Source organism: Chamaea fasciata, unplaced genomic scaffold (genome assembly GCF_029207755.1).
Source record: "Chamaea fasciata isolate MVZ Bird 193981 ecotype frontalis unplaced genomic scaffold, bChaFas1.0.hap1 SCAF_3, whole genome shotgun sequence".
Lineage (NCBI taxonomy): Eukaryota > Metazoa > Chordata > Aves > Passeriformes > Sylviidae > Chamaea > Chamaea fasciata.
The window spans coordinates 73,903,186-73,916,505 of record NW_027094088.1 but is presented as its reverse complement, the minus strand read 5'-3'; the positions used below and the strand labels follow the sequence as shown (position 1 = coordinate 73,916,505).

General features: G+C 42.4%; 1 long non-coding RNA gene across 1 annotated transcript; it reads right to left on the bottom strand.

The window, feature by feature from the left end:
* Nucleotides 1-930: 930 nt before the first annotated feature.
* LOC136287785 (uncharacterized) lies at nt 931-3,974 on the bottom strand. Its single transcript, XR_010720330.1, has 4 exons — nt 3,905-3,974; nt 3,604-3,637; nt 2,636-2,674; nt 931-1,750 (listed from the first exon to the last, which is right to left on the bottom strand). It is a non-coding gene; the product is annotated as an uncharacterized lncRNA (long non-coding RNA).
* Nucleotides 3,975-13,320: the final 9,346 nt, after the last annotated feature.

Here is a 13,320-nt window from a genome sequence, read left to right as displayed (position 1 = left end):
GTTAGCCAGTAAAATGCATTTATTGTATCCTATCATCGCCATTCATTGTAGCACATCAGACTTTAAACCAAGAAGATACATTACAGATACTGTGCATAGCTGCATAACTGGGAAACAGGAGGACTTAGTACTCATACGACAACCCCAGGGACTGATCTCACAATGTTCATGCTGGTGATCCTTTCTCTTACGAATAACAGAAGTGCTTAGAAACTGGCTTCTAGCAGCTTGCAAGAAGCACTCACATTTTTGTGTCACCTGGAACTACAGGACTGGGGTCAAAAATATGCAATTAAAAGAAAATATTGGCCAAATTTAAGGACTGCATCAAATGCTTTTAATAGCTTCAAACACAGAGACAGAAACATGTAAAAGTTTGGGAAAAAAAAATCCAGAAAGGTCAGTTTTCATATCACATTATCCATTCCTGGCTGGCTGTAAGCAGCAGAGCCTGATCCAGCTAGGTCTTATTCATGTAGGTAATCCCTTTGACCCTAGTCATAAATATATTACTCTGGTTCAAGATAATCTCCAAGTATCAATCTGAACTGATGTCTGTGCTCTTGAACACAAGTGTACATTTTCCATTTCTTCCATCTCAGACCTGTAATGCTAAGCAGGCTGTCTTAAAATAATATTTTGCTTAATAAAAAAAAAAAAATACAAGCGTATCCCACCAGAACTGACTTTTAAAAGGAAAAAATCCAGGTGGCTCAGTTTGGAAAGAAACTTTGGATTTGTTGTAGTTCTCTTTCCGTGTGCTTTTTTTTCCCAAAGGCAGACATTCATACACATATAATTCCCTCTTCTTGTCACTGGGCTTCTGGGTCAGTGAACATTCCTTTGCTGTAGTGTTTTTCAGATGAAACTCCAAGAGAAACACTGTCCTCAATGATGGGTCGGATACAGAAGAGGAGGATGGGCAAATATTCTAAGATTGGCCTGGATTCTTGCCAGGAGCAGAAGAAAAGAGCCTTTGTGTTTGGACATCTGAAGGCCAGGCATAAACATGTTAGCCGATACTTAACACCCAAAGCCAGAGCCAAAACCGTTAGACACCCTGAATAATCCCCGCTAGGCCTCCTTTGGGTTTCAACTGCCCATTACAATGGGGCAGCCTCCTCCAATTACCAAATGTGTTTCTTCTAAAAACATCCTTACAGGAACTCCCAAAATAGCTGCGATTAAAAGCAAACAGCCTGTAATTCATTGACATATGCAAACCTTTTAATGTTTTGCAGGAGACAAGTTGCAACTTTTTGTACCTACAAGACTATTTATGCATTTTTAATAATTACCCTTGTATATTATGTGATACAATTCCTTTAGGCATTTAGTTAAGAGAAGCAACAGAATTCACATTCAAAAGAAACTGTTAGTTTTGCTGCAAGAAGCGCAGCTAATTTATGTAGTGAATTTTTTATACATTTTTCCCCTGATTTCTCTTCCCTGCTGTCCTCTTTCCCCTTTCTTCTTCACTACATTAAGAAATTCTGATGTGCCTGCAGCAACATCCACTGGTGGGGAGTGTCTGCAGTGATGCCAGCCCTGACATCCCAGCAGCGGAAGCCAGCAATGTGTGCCGCTTCAGCAGTGCGCGCTCCCTTCTAAGCCCCCTTGGGAATCGCCTCGCCCTTGGGTCCGCTCTAATCACACACCTTCTGCGAGCTGGCGGGCTCCCGTGTCACCTGACAGGCAGCGAACCCGATCCCATCTGTTCTGCGCAGAAAACAGCACGAGGAAAGCTTTCCTGCAGATCAAGAATAAAGATGCTTTCGCAACCAATGTGGTCCTGCAAGCTCTGACTTTTATTCGAGCTCAGATCCCCGTGTTGCCACCTCACGCCTCAGCTCTGGTTTCGGATGAGCTGATCGAAGTGCCAAGCAGGGAAATTCAGGCACGGGGCTGGGCATGGCGCGCCTGCAGTTCCCACCAGCAGCACGGGCACACGCAGGTTTGGGAAAGCAGTGCCTGGACTAACAGCACAACTTGCCAAAGCAATCTAGCTTGTAGCCACAGGCAGCGCTTGACCTGCCTCAGGGGTAAAATGTAAAGAGTTCGTTTCTTCCCCACCAGACGGCAAAGGACCAGATCCCCAGCTGTATTCCTGCACTGATTTCATCCATTTATACCTGCTGAACACCTGCTCCTCCCTCTCTTCTTGTAACAACAACCAAAGAAACCTGGTCAAATACTTTTGTGTTACAGTGGTTTGACAGTATATTTGAGGAGGGATTTTCAAATCAGCCATTGCAGATACTACACTTAAGGGAAATGCAAATAAAACCTATTTCTTAGCACGTGCAGATCACATTTATTGCATAACAACATTTCTCTTGGCTTCAGAAGGCAGTTTGTCAAATCAAGGACTTCATCTTCCCATTTTAAATTACCGGTAGATAATTAGGAACTGCCCACAATTAAATATTGATGTTAAAAATAAATAAATTCCAGCACTTCCCTGTTTAGACAGTGAGAAGGCTTTGCATCAAAAACACAGGACACATGAGAATGTGACTAGTAAAGAGCTCATAACAAAGAAAGATAAACTCTCCATTGTGTGCTTACAGTACTCATTTCTTTCTCTGTAACTGAGAATCTATACAAACAAATGGGATAAAAAGACAACATATACCTTGATATCAACTGTAATCTGTCCGTTCTTCAGTCAAACCTACTGGAACACAAAGAAAAGGGGCAAGGTTTACACAAGGTGCACACTGAGTCAGCTCTTGTCTCAAAACTGCTCCTCAGCTCCTATAGCTGCGGCAGGACAAGTCTAGGTAGGACTAACAAAACCACTTGCCCAGCTCTAGCAGTATTTCAGCCCAGCTCTTTGCTCATCCCCAGAGTTCACTTGAGACTGTGACTCACTATAGGTAAATCCTTTAATGGCTACACTAGCAGCATTTTCAAGCCCTGCATCATCAAAATTTCTGGCCATCCTGCATGGGAGGCATGGATCTTTGGCTGCAGAGCACAAGATAGTTTCAGATTCTGAAGAGGGAAAAAAAAAAAAAAAGAAAAAAAAAAACCAAACAATTGAGCAAGAAGTATTTAAGCCTATCTCCAGTGCACAAGGCAGGACTTGGGCCATCATTCAGTCTGGAGTGGACACCCTGAGCCTGTGCCACAGAGGATGCTTATGTTCACCTGTATGTGCCCACAGCCTGCTTGCAGCTATAGCAGGAGTAGGGCATCCAGGTGGCTGGAAATCCTGGGCAAATATGCATATGCTCCAAAACCCTCCTTAAGAAGTATTCTAGCTGGGGGAAGACAATCAGACACAGCAAACCATCTTTGTATGGCCAAATGTCCTTTGTGGGAGTCCTCTTCCGGGCTTATGTACCTCATCTGCGGCTTCCTACCTCCAAAAATTACCAAAGAATTTCTCAGCCAGCTCTAGATCAATCTCACAGGAGAGGGGGGAGAAACCCTGGTTCTATTGTTTCTAAACACATAGAGCTATTGGATTGAAAAAAAGAACTGTTTTCCTTGACCCTAACTGTTTCCCTGAAACCTTCAGGCTAAGAAAGGTTTACCAACATAACAGCAGCAATTCATATAACAGTAACAATTTAGAACAAAAGTGCAAGATCATACCTGTTTCTGGCTCTGACACTTCATGCAGCCTTCACTAACAGGAGAAATTGTGATAGAATTACTGAACTAACATTACTTTCATTCATTTTATGGGCCAAAATTATTGTCTCAAATCCTTCTGAAGCACCCAGATGCTCAGGGTACTTTGCAGTAGTGTCATCCCACTCCAGGTGGATTTTCTACCACCAGGGAGAAGCCAGACAGGCTTGTCTCAGTCAGTGATGCTGGCATCAGCCTGGTGAGCTTGATGACTTGGCTTTGGTTAATGGACCAGGCTTGCTTATGGCACCATCCCACCCACCTAAGTGTCACATTCATCCAGAAGCTCTTCGAAATCAGTCACACAGCAGCTAAATGGAAGAGTGGACATTCATTTGGGATGGCAGCTTTCCTGCACAACTCGAGAGCTATAAGGAGGTAATTATTCACAGGTTTTTCTCTGTGACAAAACTATTTAGAAGGGATTGCAATCTGATGAACACAACTGAGGGAGGAGTGCCCTCCTTTAATTCCCCAGCAAAATGGAGACACCACCCAGCATCATTCTAAGCCTCCTTATTTCTCATTAACCTTAGCATTTCCTTTCTTGCCCCTCAAAAAGCACAATTATATAGACTGACAGTATCTCTCTGCCCTAATGCCTCACTACAGTACATACCTTTTCTTTTGACCCTCTCTCTTGAGCCAGATTTAAGCCTCTGATAGGCTTCATGTAGACACCTCTGTAAGAAAAGCAGGGCCATTTAGGAGATAGGCAGGAGAGTTATCAAATAAACTTTCCATTTTATTTACAGTTCAGGAGCCTTGCAGAATGACACACACTTATGGTTTGGGATCACTAGCAATTATTGTAAAGGTGAAAGCAGATACTGCAAATTTAACAAGCCTTTTGTATGAACTAATTGCATTAGAATACATTAGTAAGGGTGCACATTGTAGGTTTTATGTTTCATTGGAAAGGTCATCCTAGATTCTGGTTGAATAGTAAAAAAGAGGAAACCATATTAGCAGTTTATCCAGCAAGTGTCTCTAGGATGAATTTCCTTCAGGTCATTTGCATTATTTGATTGTAGCTGAATAGTTCTCCCTCTGCAAAGCAAGTAGGGGAAGACCTACGGTGACAATAGGGGAAGTTCAAAGTCTTTGAGCCTTATTAGAAGGCTCATTTTCTGCACACATTTTCGTGCACTCATTTCCCAGAACTAGGCTAGCAGCTGTATAATCAGGACAGCAGCTTTACATGCCTCCTGTAAAATACGAACCTCCCAGGAAAAGCTGCTGTTAGTTTTCAGGAGGCAAGAGGGCTCCTGCCTCTTCAGAGTGACACCCCATTATGCCACACCACACTGCTCCCTCTGCAAATGATTTGTGCCTGTTCAGCCACCTTGGGTGTCTCTAAAACACTGTGTTGGAGACATTCCTTCGACCAACTCTGCCAGCCCCCAGGGCTCTAGTGGTTTTGCAAGCCTAGGGTTGGTGGTGCAGCCCTGAAGAGGCTGTAGAGGGCAGAGGGGTGGTAGCAACAGAGCCAATATTTGGAGAAGAGAGAGGGACATAGCAGCCCCTAGGATCCTGAAGGAAGTTGTGGGGTGGAGAAACTGAGCCAAGTAAGGCACAAAGTTTTGGTTCAAAGAGAAAACTCCTCTTCCCAGTCACGCAGAACTTCTGGGAAACCATCTTCCAGTGCTGCCTCATCGCATGGCTGCAGAAAGGGAACTAAGTGACAGCCAGAGAAGTGCGGATACTGTGTCCATCCAGATATTGTTGATTGGACAGTATAAAATCGTCTGATTTTACTCAATGAATACCTCAGGATTTCCAGAGGAATAGCTAGTGTCCACAAGTTTTACTTAGCTGTGTATTTCAACCAACCCTCCAGAAAACCTTATTGCGTGAAAATCAGGAGGTGGCATTCCACCAGGCTAAACAGTGCTAGCAAGGTTAGAAGAGACGCTAAATTGATGCTAAAAATTGTTCCCATCCTCCCCAAACCCCTCTCTATTGTGTAAGTGGCACAGAAAATACAGCACCCTCTGAGAGGCTGTAGTGGCATTTACGCTGTCGCCAGCCACCTTTGCTCTGAAAGGAGGTGGATTCTACCCATCTGCCACCCCCAGAAGATGTAAAAGAGAGGAGCATATGGTTTTGATAAAATGAAAGGTCCTGGTATCTCAGCTTGGTAAAGCTATTGACTTACTGTCTGACCTCTGGCAAGACACGTGCCCTCCATCTGCCCAGCTCAGGCTGGCAAGACAAGCAGAGGAGACTCTAGTGCAGATATGCTGAGTTTGAGTTTAGCTTGTCAGAGCCACAGCAGCTGGCCACCGCTTTGATGCTGACAAGCTACGTTAAGACCCATTTCAGCCAGCTCATAGAAGCCAGGTCTTCTCGCCCCACAAATTCAAACTGGCTGTTAGGCTCCCAGCAATTTCCTAGGCCCACGAGCACAAGGAGTGTGAAAATATGCATAGTATGACTGCTGCTAGGGTGAGTTGGGATCCCCTGGGCCCTGTTGCACCTCATCCCTCAGCTCCATAGTCCATTCTCCCCTGCTGCAGCCCCACAGGCTCTCCCCACAACCCCACACCTGCTGTGACTGCACACTCACTCCTCGCCTATAACTCGTTTATACAAATGCTAAGACTCAACCACGGCCAAGGGAGCGAATCAATCTACTCTGCATTGAACGTCACCTCTGGCAAGGTTAAAACTTCAGTTCAGCAAAGCCCTTGTGCATTTGGCCATGGGGACTCATCCTGTGCTGCATCACATTGTGTAGGAGAGCTCTGAGCATGCAGAAGCTGACTAAGCCCCATCAGAAACCAGAGGCACCTCAGCCTTCCAGAACCAAGACAGCAAAATCTTAACATGGGAATAGTAAATATTGTCCATCCTTCATTAAAGCTACATAGCGGCCCAAACAATAATTTTTTACATACTCCACATTAAAAACATAATACTTCAAATTTTAGTGTCCTATAATTTTCATATTGAATTCCAGGGAGGATATTTGATGGAGTGTGTGCCATAGCTCCTGTATGTATGTACTATATCCAAAGGACATCACAATCCAGAGTAACATCAGGTAAGTCCTAATAACAGGCATATTTTAAGGGCCATTTTAAATATTTAAAGACACAATCTGAAATAAAAATGGAGTGTGAAACATTCATATTAATAATATTATCATCAACCATTATTAAAGTCAAAGACTTGGGTTTACATCACTGCTACAGTCCCGTTAATAACTTTATCCTGAAAAATGCACCCAGGACCTCTATTTTCTTCTTCTTGGTTCACTTTATCATTTCTTTTCATAGGGAACCAAAGGCTGCAAGTTCTAGAGGAAGGATGAAAGCCTCAATTATCCCATCAGATCCCATCAGCACAAATACCCTGAAGCTGCTTCCAGTCCCTTCTTGGTGCCACTGAAACAGGCCTGACAAACCCCATAACTCAGCCACTCAGCATTTTTTTCTCTCCCATCCTACACTAATACAAACATGTTTTCACTGTCCTCCAAGTTTCCTGATGAATTAATAGCCATGAAACTTACATCTGAAACTTTAAAAATATTTTTAAGCATCCTCCTCCAACATGATTGGTGCCTGCCACCTGTCACCCCCTTCCATGTTTACTTCACCCCTCTTAGATCCTGGTGTTTCTCACCAATTCAGGAGGAATGGGAAGGGACAGTGTTCCTGACTGCCATGAATATGATGGGAAAGAGGAAGAAAGGATTCATACTGGTGGTGTATGGGCTAAATATTCATTATATCCATGTCTTTACACAGCAATGAAGTACATATAAATTTTTTTACAATGTGTTCTGAAAGATCATGAAAATACATTGAAATACATCAAATCAATAATAAGAACTTCAAACTACTCTCAGAAAACACTAAATAGCTACATATAAGAATGATAAGCATTGGAAAGAGCTTCATATAAAATCATTTCTCACTTCAGTACGCTCTCATGGTCTGATGGAAAGATTTTTCTGCTCTGGAAGAAAATTATTTGTTTGTAATATCAGTCTAATGCTATTAGTTATATTGATTTATGTTTGACTATAGACTGGTGGAGTTTTCAAAGATTTAGAATTACACAGCTCATGAAAACCCCTCACAGGAGCTTTGATCTGGGCAAGGTGCAGAACAGGGTCCCCCAAGTGGTGTATATATTGCTGGATTATGTTTAATCAAGTAATGTAATAATTACTATAGATTAAATTGTCTTGAGTTGTTGAAATCATTTTATTAATACATCAAAATCTCCAGCATGTTTCCTTGAACTATTCTACAATTTCATTTCTCCCACTATTCTCGTATTCTTCGTGTGAATATGTACAATATTCTTGGCTAGCACAAGCACCTGGAAAATGCTCGCATGGGACACTTCCAAAGACAGCACATAATCACTGTTGTCCTTATATAAAGGAAAAATGCTATGTGGAGCTTCTGTTTGCCAAATCTTTCCAGCTTTTCCAAAACTTCCTACAGTATCATTACAACAGATTTGTTTCTTGGGAAGATCCCTTAGCTCTCATGCTCCAATAATGCATGATCCCCAAGGATTGGACATATTGTGCAGAGGTTCTGCAAATGTGAATTATTTTTACCTCAAAATTCGTAAACGAAAAAGGTAATCTCATGTGTACCTGCTTCTCTGAAGTGTTTACAGTCTTGGTTCTTATTAAAAAAACAATAATATTAAAATTCCTTTAAATAAATAAATAAGATTTCCTAAAGTCTAGAAGATTAATAAAATAGAAACACTATTTAAGGTGATGGATCATGTAAGGTAATCACTACACTCTCAGGCTGTAAAATAGGATTACACACCATTTCTTCTTTTTTTTTTTTTTTAATTTTCTCTCTTGGACACTGCAGTATCAACTGCTGTAGTCCTAAATTTAGCCAAACACTGCAATTATCAGATGTATTCAGTTGCAAAAGCTTTTGTCACTTTTGTGGTTGTCTGACGGTGTACGGTTCAATCATAAAAGGGCAAATGACAGCCGGGTGTAGGAAATGAATTTTCTTCTTCTTCCTGACATACCAGAGGAAGGCCCCCTGCTGTAATATGGAAAATCTTTTATGCAAAAGAGCACACCAACTTACAGCACACAATCACTATGCAGAGTTTTTGTTGGGGTATTTTTTCACAATTCAGCAAAGGGAAGAAAAGGCGGCCTTAAAATCAAGTTTAGAAGTTCAAATTTGATTTTAGCATTAGGGTATATTTATAGGTTTAGGGATCTAGTAATTAAAATGCAATAAAGCTCCTTCTAAGTGTGAACATTCCTTCTGTAAGTGATGTTGTTTTTCTGGTGATCCCAAGGCCACAGCAGCAGAATTTTTCACACACAGCTGAAGCAAGGTGAGAGGCAGAGAGGGATGTTGAGTCCAGCAGTAAGCAGTCAGGTCCACCCCATGTTGTCTACTCAGAAAACAAAGAGAAGGCTGTATATTTAGTATTTATACTGGTATTTCTGAGCATAATGCAAACAAGAATCTGGGAAAACACAGAAAAATGTCCTTCCTGTAGGTTTTAAGTAAAGTTGCCTTTGGAATAAATAGTCTCTACTCCTTTCCACACAGAAGGGACTTTAACACCTTCTGGCAATAAACAAAAATCTTAAAGAGGAGGCAAATTTAGCATTTGTCATTTTAAGTGTGTGCGAAGTGGTATTACGGAAAATAAGCATCACTCAGATTATCCACAGTGTTTCCAAATGAAAACAGGTATGGCATAAAGGCTTATTATTTGCCAAAAATACACTTTGGCTCGTGGTCACTGCTCAGCTGTATGAACAACAGGTGCCAACTCTGAAGTAAGAAAAAGGCCTGCTCCTTACACAGAGGCTGGCAGTGGACACCATGGCAAATTTTCTGGGGTTTCTCAAGTCAATGACTCTTCATCTGAAGGGAAATTGGTCAAACCTCAGGGGCAGAGCAGTGCCTCCCAGGCTGGCCTTGCTCACTCAAGGAGCTTCACAAGCTCCTGTCCTGGTTGGGGTGCAGACCCTGCAAAAAGAGGAAATACAGTGTACAGGGGGAAGTAAAGGCTTTACACCCCCAAACTACACTTCCCATCAGGCACTGACACAGCATTTCCAGATCAAACAAAAAATAACACCTTTTTCTTTTAAGACATCTATTACTTGGCAATTTTTTTTTCCAGGGGCAGCTTATGCTTTGCTTCTAAAAACCTTTTTTTTAGTTAGGAATCCACATTTCTAATGAAAAACAGTCTCAATGAACAATCCCTTTTGAATTACTCAGAGAAAACTGAACAAATACCAACAGCAAGACATATTAGGAAGGAATATGTAGTTCCTTAGGAAAAAAAAAATAGCCCTTCAATAACCAAAGGCTAAAACACAACAGAACTGGCCCTAGTGAGTGCAAATCAGCTACTGATTTCAGTGAATTTGTGTCAGTCTGCCCCAGGTGAAGTTCTGGCCCACTGAGCTCAGAGAAACAAAATGTCACCTTTACTTTCTAAACACTCTTTCTCAAATCATATTCCCCTTGTAATAATGTGCAGTGAGTGTTTAGCTCAACATGCCTCTTAGAGTTTCTGTTTGGGAGATGATTTTTCTTTTTAATTTCTCTGTCAGGCACACTTATTGAAGCGCACACGCTTTAGACAGATGCAATCTGCAAAAAAGGTTTGAAAGACAGTGATTTATTTATGAAATTCCTGGTTGAGAGGGTGAGGTAAGCCACACAAAAATTTTAAAGCTTCTCACTAATGTAAGGCATATGTGTTATATATGTAAAACATGGGGAGGGAAAACATTTAGAATATTTGAGCACAAATCCTTCACAGGGTAGAACTGCAGCAGGAGAAAAGGAGCAGCGGGTGGAGAAGAAGCCATAAGGACAAATTCTGCTCTGCTTTTAATTTCACTTTGTTACCTCAGGGCCAGCAGCATTTATTATATGGGCCTTACACATACATCAAGTTTTATTCTTGTGTGTTTTATGCTGTGTGGTCGACACAGCAGTCAAACCTGAAGCTCTGTAGTGGGAGCTTAAATTTACTAAAAACATAAATTCACTAAAAGTCGCTGCACTAAAGTGTTTTGCTTCTAGCTAAACATTTCTCCATGCCAAAGTCCTTTGCTCCAGCTGGAAGATGTTTTAACTTGCAGATGTCTTCTGACAAAATGGGCACACCAGAGTCCAAGGTGCGCACTGGAGACTCAATTTTTCTGGCTGTGCAAGTTCCATATCTGCCAGTGCCAGTGTCCTGGGCTCTCCCTCCATAAGGTCGCTCTCCCTGGCACTGTGGAATGTGGGAGAACTGGCAGACACACCCCAGCAATGCCACTCTGCAGCATCTTAAGAGGGATTTGCCCAAGTCTATCTCCTAGCATTGAATGCCCCTGTGACTGAGCTGGCTGAAGAGCAGGTGCATCCCAGTCTCTGAGGAGCAGGTGACTGGGAGGAGCCAGCAAGAACATGCTCCCTTCCCATGCCAAGCCATGGATCACCAGAGACTGTCCATACTCGCTGGGGAAAAGTAATTGAAGGAGATGCATGTAGAGAGAAAAAGCACCTGTTTCATGCAGGCTGCAGCTAAAAGGTGCAATTGAGCAGCCTGAATTATGGGAGGGAGAATGATGTAGGGAAAAGCAGCAGGATCTGGGGTTAGAGAGACTCCTCTGGAGGCTAGAGTTAGCCAGGGGTATATCCAAACATCTTTTAAAAGCACATCCAAAAAGAAGAGATTTCTGAAGTGTTTAGTGGTCCTAGCTGTAAGCAGGTGGCAATTTTTGCAGGCTTTTCAGCTGAAATGGCATTGAGATTGTGGAGGTGAGGTGGCAGTGGCTGAACTAGCTGGCTCAGAAAGGACAGCCCCTGCACAGAGGCAGGACCATCAGACTGCTCACAATGACAGTCAGGAACTGCTAAAGTAAGGCACAACAGCTACCAGGAAGATGTTGGAGCTGCTCTATCTTACTGTGGACAGGAAAGTTGCATTCAGTGATGGGGAGAGTGGGGCTTTGGCAGAGAGATTCAAGGTGTGAGGTGAGAGGTGAACACAATGTGAAGGACTAGTCAGAATGATGATCCTAGCAGGGATAACTGGGATACACAGCCAAAGGCAGAGACCATTCTCACCACACACAGGAGAAAACCTGTACTCATTATAAAATCATATTCTGCTCCACCATCTTGTCCATCTTCCTGGAACATACTATGGAAAACAACAACAAACCCTGTGGGTACAACACCAAACCACCATCACACAGGGCACCAGTGCCAGGATAATGCAGAGCTGGCAGTGCAGAAATTGAGCCAAAAAAGATCCAACGAACTGTCTAACAGTGGACAAGCCCTTGAGTCACCCAACCCTGCTCCAGTGGTGAGAAGCAAAGCCTTTCTGCCCTCCAAAGGGAAGACCAGTGACAGGAGGCTGCCAGTAGCTGCCCACAAATGAAAAGGGTTAGGAAAGGAGTCCTCACCTGCAGTGTAAGAGCTATTGCTGTCAAGATCAGAGCTGAGTAAATTAAAGTCTCAGACTAGAGAAACCATATTTATGGTGTCTTTTCTTTCTCCCTGAGGGGTGGGAGAGTTAGATGAAGGGAAAGGTGAGGAGATGCTGAGTGTTAAGAGTTGCTATGTGGATGTACAAAGGAAAAGATGATATTAATCAAGGTGGGAGATGAGAAGGATTTTTGCAGTGCCCACAGAGTAAAACTGGAAAGGAAGATATGGGAAAGGAAGAAAGGAAGAAGGAAGATAAAGAAAGCATTAGAGAGGACCCCAAGGGGATGGGGCTGGGGTTGGAAAGGAGATGAGAGAAGTGGCACGGAGAGATACCAGATGTAAAAGATAACAACCCAGTAGAATTTTGCCATGAATAAAGGCTTCTGAGCCATCACTTTGAATTCACATGTCCACCCTCTACTAGTAAAACCATTAGACAGACAAGAATTAAGAGGAGAGAAATCAGTTGCCTGCAAACAGCCTGCTGAAGACATGACATTCCTGAAGAAAAATGTACACCAGCCTAAGCAGCTTACAAGAGCGAGCTATCTCACCCGGCTCACCCCCCACGAACACCATTAAATCCATGAGAATCAGAACAAGGAAATTGTCAGGGAAAGGCTGCGATTAGCCAGAGTCTCGACTAGAAAAATAGTCTATGAATTGTCATAAAAATTTAAAGCTCAACCTCACATTAGCTGCTGCAGTGTCTCTGCTCCCACCTACAGTACAGTTCGTCTCCCTCTATCTTCTTCACTGACTGTGCCGGCACAAGGGGGAAATCTTCTGAATGTTTCCCCAAAATTAAATGCTGAAACAGCATATCATTATTTTTGATATTCAAATCTATTATTAATAAGCTATACACTACAAAAAGATTCTGAACATGAGTGATACGTCTCATAATTCTGACCTATTAACAGAAGTACATGAGTCTCCCTGGACCAAAAAAAGAGTTGTTAAAAAAGATGAATCTCTTACTCAAATCAAAATAACATGACAGTTTCATGAAAGATTTCAAAATAAAAGTTAATAAGTTAATGGATTCGTTTTACTGCTCCTAAGACACAAACAGACAATGCAGAACAGTCATCTTATTGAATAATATGAATCAACGACTCCATCATGTTTGTATTAAGCAACAGGCAATAATACTCTCTCTTAGGGTGTATTAGGGCAAGCATGTCAGTAGGAGGGCAGAGCCAAAGCACGT